The sequence below is a fragment of the Magnolia sinica genome, chromosome 8, assembly GCF_029962835.1.
Source record: "Magnolia sinica isolate HGM2019 chromosome 8, MsV1, whole genome shotgun sequence".
NCBI lineage: Eukaryota > Viridiplantae > Streptophyta > Magnoliopsida > Magnoliales > Magnoliaceae > Magnolia > Magnolia sinica.
The window spans coordinates 59,984,472-59,994,468 of NC_080580.1; the positions used below are offsets into that span (position 1 = coordinate 59,984,472).

Sequence of the window (9,997 nt, forward strand, 5' to 3'; positions counted from 1 at the left end):
AATCTATACTAGGTCTGCATCCCACAGCCATGACCTAAAGGGACCGACGTTCGAGGACGATCCCTTGACCAATACTATCTTTGACCTCCTCGAAGCCAACATTACCTCATCATTGCCTTCTATCACCAGAGACAGTATGCCCCAGGCTGTGCCCAACTGGGAGTCCACACTTTCTATAATGGACTCCTCGTGAAAGGTCCCGAACATAAATGCTCTACATAACCATCCGACATTTTGAAATAAAAATGAAAAGAAAGAGAAAGAAGAGAGAAAGGAGTGGTCGAAGAAGAAGGATAGGAGGCTAAAGAGGCTCACTAGAAATGGCTTAAGTTCGACAGCTAGAGAAGGAAGAAGGAGTGAATGGGGCAGATAAGAGGGGTTAGGGTGTCCCCCTCCCCTATTTATAGTCGCCTCGGGTTGCAGCATTAAATGAACATATTTAATGCTACAATCTAAAGAGGCGCTTCAGTGTACACATCCATCCATGTGGCCACTACTGATTCACGGATAAACTCCATTATCGAGGCAGAGATAAGTGTCCTCATCCTATTCCACTAAAGACGAAGAGGTATCACTCCATGCACGCCTCCTCGTATGACTCATCATTATCATTACTAAATCCTCGTTCTGGCACATGCAACCTTTCTCTCTCCCATTATAATGACAGATGGCCTCGATCGACCTGATCTCCCGATCTCCTCCATGCCTAAGTCCTCATTCACGGGCATCACTCCAAGTCCATTTAGTTCTCGAGCTCCTGGAGAGCGCACTGAAGTAGGGGGGTACTGTTATGGGTAAGACTGGACTAACAAAGCAACTAGAATAAAATGAAAATAACAAGGCAAACATCTCGAATGGGAGGTCGGGAAAGACCACGACCCCCAAGACCAATCCGAGCATCAACCATGAGTGGTAACCTTTGTCATTTAACTGACAATAAACCATCTCAACCAAAGGGAAACTATAAATGCCAACCTTGAAAGATGACCACCAAGGGTCCAGACCTCAGGGCTCAACTCCAGCCTCAGTCATTGACCTCAGTTATTAGCCTCGGTCTGTAAGACCTCCGCTAGTGACTTTGAGGTTTGCCTCTGCTATCAACCTTGACCTACTCAGATGCCAACCACTAGGACATATCCCCTCCGTATACGGTATGGATTACCTCCTCATAATCATCACTAAGAATAACGCCGAGATAAGTGCCATATATCTGAAGAAAGATCCCTACTGTGATATGAATCCACACCAAACACGAAACATACTTCAAGGGGTTATAAATAAGAACCCTACCTACAATAGAAGGTATGCACTTATACCCTAATTCAACTAGACTCGGATTGTTCTTATTCTAACTTAGGCAACAGAGGGTCCCAAGCTACAACTAGGGCCGCCATTGTCACTTAGTTTTGCAGGTACACACCAAGCTAGCAGGGAGAACCATATCTCAACATCAACAACAGTCACTCTTTAGCTTTTCTAAGCATTTAATGTACCCGGAGTGAAAAATGGATCAAAGTAAACTAAAAATATATCTTCATTTGAACCAATTATCAATATTTGTTTAACGATCAAACCAATAATATAAATCAAAGTAAACTATGAGATTAAATATAACTATAAGCTTCACCTCTTAGCCATAGCTAAGATATTTAGCCAACCAAAGACATGATTGAACTAAAATCAAAAGAAAAACATAAAAATATAGGAAGAACCGAGGGATTGGTGAAGGACTCCATAGAAGCTCCACAACTCCTTGCTCTATCTTTACTACCCTAATTCATGTCTTGGAAGGCTAGATTCACCCCTATAAATAGGAAATATTCGCACCAACTTCAAATGGACTTTAATTTTATATAATTTTGTTATACTTAACTCGCACTAACGGTAACCTTCGATTGCAGCTGAACATACATTCGGTGTTCACAACCCCAAGTGTAGGGTCATGATGTAGTAATAATCTCAATCAGACCAAGGTCTAATCCATAGGGACTAAATTCGTGTGTATTTTTAAAGTAACTAGAATCAAAACTAGAAGAAGATCTAAATATAAATTAGGAATAAAAGGAAGTAATTGTGAGGTATTTAATTATAAACTTAAGAATTCAAAGGTGGGAACTAGGCTTTTTTGGGATCCACTTGCAACTATTTGGATGTTTGCATGTTTGATTCAAGGAACTCAATTGGAAGATATATTAATAAGATCAATTTGAACTTTTATGGACCTAATTCTCAATGGATGAGAGTTGTGAGGAATGGAAGTGATTCCATCACCAAACCATGCCCTAAAGGCAATGGCAAACAATATGATATACCATTCCCACAACTAATTATAGAAGAATTATGACGGTTAGAAGAGATTCCATCACCCAACCGTGTCCAAGGGACGATGGTGAATAACAGGATTTACTATCTTCACAATCTCAATTCTGGAAAAGAAGATACTCAAAGCTATTACAGATCTATTGTAATTTGAGTCACAACAAACCATTAAAAACTAAAAGTATCCCTTAAATATTAAATTAGAATCAAAGAAGTTCAACATGAACAAGAACTAAACAAGAAAAACATCTCAATCACATTACAAGCTTCACCCCTTAGCCCTAGCTAAGGGATTTAGCTAACCATAGACATGATTGGATTCAAAACTCTAGAAGAAAGCATTAAAAACTAAGAAGAAAGGAAGAAGATACTCTTGGATGATGGCTTCACCCCTTTGCTCTACTCTTCCAAACCTTAGATATCCTAAAAAGTGCCTAGGGAACCTATATTATAGCCCAAGTTTCTCAAGTTCGCAAAATCATAACAATTTACGCAGTCCGCATACCTCTGTATAACGCCTTTGATGTCATCGAACAACCTTCAATGTCATCGCAGGGGTTTGAATCAGGAAGTCATGCCTTCTCTCCTTTTACACTGCGTAAGTTTTTGTGTCATCGAACCTTCTTTTGATGTCATCGAGTGAAGCTTCAAGTCATCAAACAGGTCCTCGAGTAATCGAAAAAGTGTCCAAAACAGTCTAGTAGTTGCTTCAATTTCTTCGATAAATTCGATGCCATCGAACAGTCTTCGATGTCATCGAGCATCTTTTTCGAGTCATCAAATATGTCTTTGATTCATCGAGAATTGCATCCAATATGTCCAGCAACCAACTTGATTTCCTATGAAAATTCAACGTCATCGATCTATGTTCGATGTCATCGAATGCTGGCTATGATGCCTTCAAACCATGATCGATGACACAGAGAATGAATTGAATTTCAATACTCTGTTATTTCGAATTTCTTCCTCCTCCACTTGGTTTTCATGGATCTTGAGGTCTTGAAATCTTCAATCTTGGTCTCTAAAGATCCCTTCTTTGCTTTGACAATTCTTGAGCCTTAAATCCATGCTTTTAGCATTCTTTTCAATCCAAGCTCTTAAACTCACCATGCAACACAAACATGTATAAAATATACCATTAAGCATTATCATGTTCATAAAACTAAGATATACATGGAAAAATATATACAATATTTGAGTCTTAACACACTCCCCAACCAGCATTTTGCTAGTCCCAAGTAAAAATATGCATAAAATAATCTTCCATCTTGAAAGTTCAAAGCCTTTTTTAGAAGATAGTCTTTTGTTCAATCAAGTATGAATGAGTAGAGTTAAGATAAGAAAGTGAGATTTTAAAAACCTAGAGCCGAATCACATAAGCAATCAATCAAATAGGTTCTTGATCAGCTTTAAAATCATAAATTCATGTATCACGTGTTTCCAATGTGCTTGATGAATATCAACTTACTTCCCATGAACACACTAGCGCTTCATAATGTTTGTTATGCTCATCACTTTAAGATTGGTTGAAAATTCAAGTACTGATTCCGAACTTATCCCCTTTTCCTTCTTTTTCTAGTTTTAAATTTTATATCGATAGCCACTCTTACTCATTCTTTTCAGATTTTTACATTCTTTCCAAAGACCTTTTTCATTCTCCTTAGAGATGTTGTCATTCTTCATTCTTTTTCATCATTTATAGCCTTCTTGTCGATCTCCTACTTTTTAACTAGTTTTTCATCTTTTAGGATGGATAAAATTCTTCAGACTCAATTTTAAGCATCTATTAATGATTCACATGCTACCAATCAGAAATCCTAGCATATCCTAAGGAAGCAAATTGAACGTATTTTGTGATTTAGATTAACATGATATACAAATTTCCTCTTAATCATTCGAGAACCCAAGATTAAAGTCTACTCAGGTGATCAAACTCCAACAATTCAAGATTCAATTTCATCTTATTATCCTACTCAATGCATTCTTAATTACACAAACTATTGCTTTCAAGCAAATTGTAGTTTGAAATTTTCAAAAATTTCACAATTTCTTCTCAAAACTAAACAAAATACTGATTAGTTTACCTAATCCACACCCCCAACCTAAAATCTACATTGTCCTCAATGTAAAAGAAATAAACATGTATTGCACATGAGATAACAAAAAGAAATGTAGTGATGGAAAGATAGTACCTGGGTGAAGGAAATTTAAGGCTTGTCCATAAATCTTAGCATAACATGGGTTATCACAGAATAAAACTAAAACAAGTTGAAAGCAAGCTACCCTAGTCCTAAATCATATGAAAGAAAATAAATCTAATTATACCTCCATCAGACTAGGAGATTAATCCTGGTATAAAGGATTAGTCAGAGGCATGGACATGTCCTCTGAATAAATTTCTCAATAAATGGTTTTAAACGATGTCCGTTTACTTTAAAAACATTGCCATTGTTTGGGTTCTTTATCTCAATGGCCCCATGAGGATAGACATTAGTAATAGTGAAAGGGCCAGTCCAACGTGACTAGAGTTTACCTGGAAAAAGATGTAACCGAGAATTGTACAAAAAAAAATTTTGACCAGTCAGGAATGATTTTCAAAGGATGTTCCTAACATGGAACACCTTCATCCTATCCTTGTAAATTCTCGAGTTCTCGTACGCATCATTCCAGATTTCCTTGAGTTCATTTAATTATAATTTACGTAGTGAGCCAGCATTGTCCAAATCGAAGTTCAAATTCTTGACAACCTAGTAGGCTCTATGTTCCAATTCCACAGGTAAGTGGCAAGCTTTCCCATAGACTAGTCTAAAGGTAGACATTCCAATAGGAGTTTTAAAGGTCGTATCATAAGCCCATAAAGCATCGATAAATCAAATTGACCAATCTTTCGGTTAGGGTTAACCATTTTTTTCAAAATGTGTTTAATTTCCTTATTAGAAATTTCAGCTTGCCTACTCATTTGTGAGTGGTATAGAGTGCTCACCTTATGAGAGATGCCATGTTTCTTCATTAAGTTTACAAATGGCCTATTACAGAAGTGTGAACCTCCATCACTAATGATGGCTCGAGGTGATCCGAACCGGGAAAGGATGTTTTCTTTTAAGAATTTATTGACTGTTTGATGGTTATTATTCCAGCATGGGATTGCTTTGACCCATTTAGTGATATAGTATACAGCTAGCAAAATATATAAACTTCCAAAGGGTTGGGGGAATGGCATTATGAAATCGATACCCAGACAATCAAATGCTTTAGTGATAATAATTGGGTTCAGAGGCATCATATTTTGACGAGACAATGCTCCCAACCTTTGACAACACTTACAAGCTTTGCAAAACTCATGAGTATCTTGGAACATAGTGGGCCAATAAAAGCCGCACTACAAAATTTTGGTCGTGGTCTTCTTAACAGAAAAGTGACCACTATAGGCCTGAGAGTGACAGAAGGAGATAACACTTTGATGTTCATTGTCCGGCACACATCTCCTTAGAATTTAGTCTGAATAATATTTAAATCAATACAGATCATCCCAGAAGAATTTGCGTACCTATACAAAGAATTTCCTCTTATCTTGCTCAGTCCAATGTGTAGGCATGAAATCAGTGGCATGATAATTAACAATATCACCAAACCAAAGTGAGTGGGAGACTTTAAACAATTGTTCGTCAGTGAACATGTTGTTTATGGGTGTTGTCTCAAGGGAATTAGGGAGGTCAAGTCTCAAAAGATGTTCAGCTACTACATTTTCTACTCCCGTTTTATCTTTTATTTTCAAATCAAATTCCTAGAGTAGGAGGATCCAACTTATCAGATGGGTCTTAGCATCATTCTTAGAAAGAAGGTACTTGAGCGCCGCATGATCGGTGTAATAATGATCTTAGATCCAATCAAATAGGATCTCAATTTGTCCAAAGCGAATACCACGACTAAGAGTTCCTTTTCCGTAGTAGAGTAATTCACTTGGAAAGGATTTATAGTCCTACTGGCATAATGAATAACGTAAGGCTTCTTTTCTTTTCTCTGTCCTAACACCGCCCCAATAGCATAGTTGGATGCATCACACATAAGTTGAAAAGGAATGCGCCAATCGGGTGGCTGCATGATAGGTGCGGTAGTCAACATGCCCTTAAACTTAGAGAAAGTTTCTTGGCATTACTCAGTCCACTCATATGGTACATCCTTTTAAAGAAGATTACATAAAAGATGAGAGAGGTGACTAAAGTCCTTTATGAATCTTCTGTAAAACCCAACGTGTCCTAAGAAGGATCGCACGTCTCGTATGCTCTTGGGCGGAAGTAGGGTAGAGATAAAATCAATTTTAGTTTTGTCTACCTCAATTCCCTTGGACGAGGTGATATTTCCAAGAACAATTTCCTTACAAACCATGAAATGGCACTTCTCCAAATTTAGTATCAAATTCTTTTCCTCACATCGCTTCAGCACACATTTGGGATTCTCTAAACAATCGCTAAAAGATGGGCTAAAGACAGAGAAGTCATCCATGAAGACCTCAGATATTGCCTCACCATGTCAGAAAAAATACTCACCATGCATCACTGAAAGTGGTAAGGGCATTACACAGTTCGAATGGCATCTTTTGGTAAGCAAAGGTGCCAAAGGGACATGTGAATGTGATCTTTTCCTGATCTTCAAGGGCTATCTCTATCTGATTGTAGCCCGAATACCCGTCAAGGAAACACTAGTACAAGTGTCCAGCTAGCCTTTCCAAAATTTTATTAACGAAGGGCAAAGGAAAGTGATCCTTCCTCGTGACGGTATTCAATTTCCTTTAGTCAATGCACATTCTATAACTTGTAGTAACTCTAGTTGGCATGAGTTCATTGTTGGCATTGGGTACGATAGTGATTCCGGACTTCTTAGGAACCACCTAAGTTGGACTCACCCATTGACTATCGGATATAGGGTATATAATACCCACATTCAATATTTTAAATACCTTAGCCTTAACCACTTCCTTCATGTTTGGATTTAATCTACATTGTTGTTGCCGAGAGGTCTTCACATTATCCTCTAAAAAAATACGGTGAGTACAAATCAAAGGGTCAATTCCCTTAAGGTCCGCAATCGACCATCAAAGGGCTCCTTTGTGCTCAATGATAGTAGAGATAAGCATACTCTCTTGTTCTTACTTAAGGTGGGAAGAAATCACCACTAGCTACGTCTCTTCTCGACCTAAATAGACATATTTCAAATTAGAAGGTAAAGGTTTTAGGTCAAGCTTTGGCGCTTTAAAGCTAGACGGTAAGGGCACTACATCAGTTTGGGGTAATTCATCAAATTATAGCCTCCATCGGTTAACTTCAAGTACCAGCATGGTATCCAGCATGGTTCCCATCTCCCTAATCATATCATCATCTAAATCATGGGAGTGGGCCAGGCACGTCCTTAGAGGGTTAGAGGATAAGGTTAGAAGTGTTCTATTTTTCATGAAAGAATCAATCAAGTTAATAACATGGGAATTGTCATCATCCTCTACCTGTTTGCTCATGTTGAAAAAGATATTGAGCTCCAATGTCATATTCCCAAAAGACAAATTCATGACTCCATTCATACAATTAATGATTGGATTTGATGTGGCAAGGAATGGGCGACCAAAAATGACTGGAATTTAAGTGCTCATTTCCATGATGGGTTGAGTATATAGGACAATAAAATCTACTGGGTAGTAGAATTTATCAACCTAGACCACCACATCCTCAATTATCCCTCTCGATACATGAACTGAGTGATCAACAAATTGTAATGTGGTCCAAGTGGTTCATAGATTAAGTAAGGAATTAGATATACACTCACTCATAAATTAAGAAACACTCGCTCCTAAGTCAAGAAGTGCGTGCTTAATCCGGTAATTACTAATTACACAAGCGATGGTTGGGCTACCAGGATCTTTGTACTTTTGTGGCACATCTTACTTTAGGATGGCACTCACCTTTTCTATTAAAAAGATTTTCTTTTGAATATTTTGTCATCTTTTAGTTGTACATAAGTCTTTCAGAAATTTGGCATATGAAGGTATTTGTTTAACGACATCCAATAGAGGAATGTTGACCTTCACTTGTTTCAGCACCCCTAAAATGTCCTGAGAGTTAAAGAGAGGTTTTGGTGCAATCGGCATACCTTGAGGTTCCGGTTTTAAATCTTGTGGAGTCGTGCTAGATCTATCATTATTGTCCTCTTTCGGGTCCTTAGGCTTTTCAGCCATAACCAAAATAGTTTTGTAAATGATCTTCCCACTCCTAAGAGTGGTGATAGATTAAGCTTGCTCCATTTGATTTGAAGAGCTTGGGTTGCTGACTTCATATTGTTGTTTTGTATTGGGAAGAGGTTGAGGTAGAAGGCTTCCTTTCTCCCCAATCACATTTTTGTCTTAAGCCCTTGTATGGCCTTTGTAAGGTCTTGCAAGGCTTGTAGCATACCCTGATTGAAACACTCTTAAATTTGAAGATGATTTAGAACCGGATCCTCTTGAGGTTTCCCTTGATTTAGAATTTGATTAAGGAATCCTTGAGGAGAAGTAGTTTGTCCATTCCTCCAACTAAAGTCTGGATGATTTCTCTAATTAGGATTGTATGTATTAGAAGTGGATCCACTGAAAGGCCTTTGATAATTATTCATGACATTATATTGCTCATTTAGTACCTCTTAATAAGCAGGTATTGTTAGACAATTTTCAGTTGTGTGATTGTTGCAAGCACAAATACCACAAACAGTTTATATAGCCTTAACCTTCTTTAGTTCCATGACCTCAAGTTTTCTTGTGAGATTAGTCACTTTAGCATTTATATCATAATCTTGTTTTAGAAGATAAATTCCACCCCTCTTCTTTGATTGAGTAGGCTTAGAAGTGGTGCTAGATTTTAGGAGATGTCCCATAATTGTGTGTTTTTAGCAAGCTTGTCAAAATAATCACACACATCATCGACCTCTTTGTTCATGAACTCCCCATTGCACATTGTCTCGACCATTTGGTGCATGGAAGAAGTCAGCCCATCGTAAAGAAAACTTGTTATTCACCAAAGTTTCAAAACCATGTTGTGGGCATAAATTGAAAATATCCTTGAACCGCTCCCAACATTAGAAGAATGTTTCATCCGCCTTTTGGGCGAAGTTCATGATTGATTTTCTAAGGGTGTTCATTTTATGATATGAGAAAATTTTCTTAATGAACTCTCTTATCATGTCATTTCAAGAAGAAGGGAAAGAGTTTAAGCATGACCGTGTCCTTAGACACATTCAGAAAATATAAAGTAGCTATATTTCATTAAACTCTTTCATGTGTAAATATGAATTTTCAAATTCAAGTCCAAGGAATTTTGGAAGGAGTTGGATCACCCCTAGCTTGATATCCATATGTCCCATATTTTCTGGAAAAAAAAGGAAGGTGTGCTCACCCCCACCAATTGTAAATAATCCCATAAAGTCCGAGACAGGGGTGTTCGATGCACCTCGTTTTCATCATGGATTTCCTCAACCCTATGTTGAGGTGGATTTAGAGGTTGATTGGTCAATTGATTGACAACCATAACTTCAATTAACTCTGAGGATCTCTGGTGGTGTCTAATCTTGTGATGGATAGATAACCCTTCAACTAATCCTCCTTCACTTAAGAGACATCGAGTATTATCACGAACCCACTAGGGATGAAATACCCTCAACC

At 37.8% G+C, this 9,997-nt stretch overlaps 1 non-coding gene across 1 annotated transcript; it reads left to right on the top strand.

Moving 5' to 3' along the window:
- Nucleotides 1-9,364: 9,364 nt before the first annotated feature.
- Nucleotides 9,365-9,471, top strand: LOC131254660 (small nucleolar RNA R71). Its single transcript, XR_009175782.1, has one exon. It is a non-coding gene; the product is annotated as a small nucleolar RNA R71 (small nucleolar RNA).
- The last annotated feature ends 526 nt before the right edge of the window (nucleotides 9,472-9,997 follow it).